Source organism: Sceloporus undulatus, chromosome 1 (genome assembly GCF_019175285.1).
Source record: "Sceloporus undulatus isolate JIND9_A2432 ecotype Alabama chromosome 1, SceUnd_v1.1, whole genome shotgun sequence".
Lineage (NCBI taxonomy): Eukaryota > Metazoa > Chordata > Lepidosauria > Squamata > Phrynosomatidae > Sceloporus > Sceloporus undulatus.
Genome location: NC_056522.1, coordinates 190,532,604 through 190,533,995, shown reverse-complemented (window position 1 = coordinate 190,533,995; position 1,392 = coordinate 190,532,604).

Below are 1,392 nucleotides of genomic sequence, written 5' to 3'. Positions count from 1 at the left end.
CCAGGCAAAGCATTCTCTGAAGATGCCAGATGCCACAGATGCTGGTGAAACGTCAGGAAGAAAATCTTCTAGAACGTGACCACATAGCCTGAAAAACTCACAAAAAATCATTTTTAAGCACTTTGAAAAACATACACAAACAGGTTAAAAACATAATGAACTCATCATTTCTACAACTTTGCAATGGAGTTGGTAAAGAACCCTACTGTTACATTAGTCACATCAGACAGTCTTAGACTACAGATCTAGATGAAAAATCTAGATTTTTCATGTCATAATTCTGAATGACTTTCTGAAACACTTGACCAAAGCCTTTTGTTAACATTTGATTTTTCTAGCTCTCATTTCCTTGAGTTTATCTGCTGAACACACACACACACTGCATTTTTATGATAGCCTAATCATCAGGTAGCATAAGCCCAAGAGAGGCTTACAACTGCACTGGCCAGTAAGCAAAATGCACTTCCTGAAAAATTTAAAATCCAAGGCAGGGCATTCAAAATTCAGTTAGCTAATACTTTTATTAAGATCAAATAAAATGTCACAGGGAGCCAGTGTAGTGGAAGCAGGGTTCAAATTGGTCATGGAAAACCACAGAGTAACCCTGGGCAAGAGGCACTCCCTCAGCTTCAGAGGAAGGCAAAGGCCTTCTGAACAAACCTTATCAAGAAAATCCTGTGATAGGTTCATCTAAGTGTTACCATAAGTTGGAAAAATGTAATGGTACACAACACCAAAATTCCACAACAGGTTGTGCATGATTGAGTTTCTAGAACTCATCAAGGTAGGTGATGCAAAAAGGAGAATAGAGGAAGAAACAGACAAGTCAAAACATTATGTCACATACTGTATATGCAAGATCTGCTATTTGAATTCAGACTCAAGAAAGAGATTGAAGACTGCATTGATTACTGATAGGTACTGGTGATATCAGATGACAGCAGGTGATCTCAGCCAAAGGAGGCATTAACTGACACACTCTGTTGCTACTATATCACTCCAATTGCAGTGAAAGTTGCTAAATAAATAGTGCTCTGCTTTTTGTGTTCTGCCTAAACACATCACCTGATACCATTCTAGCTTTTCCCAAAAAACAAGACAGAAAAATAGCCATAAAGCAACCCAGGGACCCTGCTTCTGTCCTGTTGGAGAAGCAAGCCAGAATGGTGACACCTGCTGTTTTCATACAATATGTTTAAACATTTCTGTTTAGTTGCTTCCACTGCACACAGGCACAAACAGCATATACTAGCATTCTCCTACTTGTTAAACCAGGACTGCTCCCTTTTCCAAGTCTTAATGACATGACAGAACATGTAAATGTATTTTAGAAGAACAAAGATGTCTATCAAGATGGAACTAGCAGAATGAACAAGAAAAATACAACTTGTT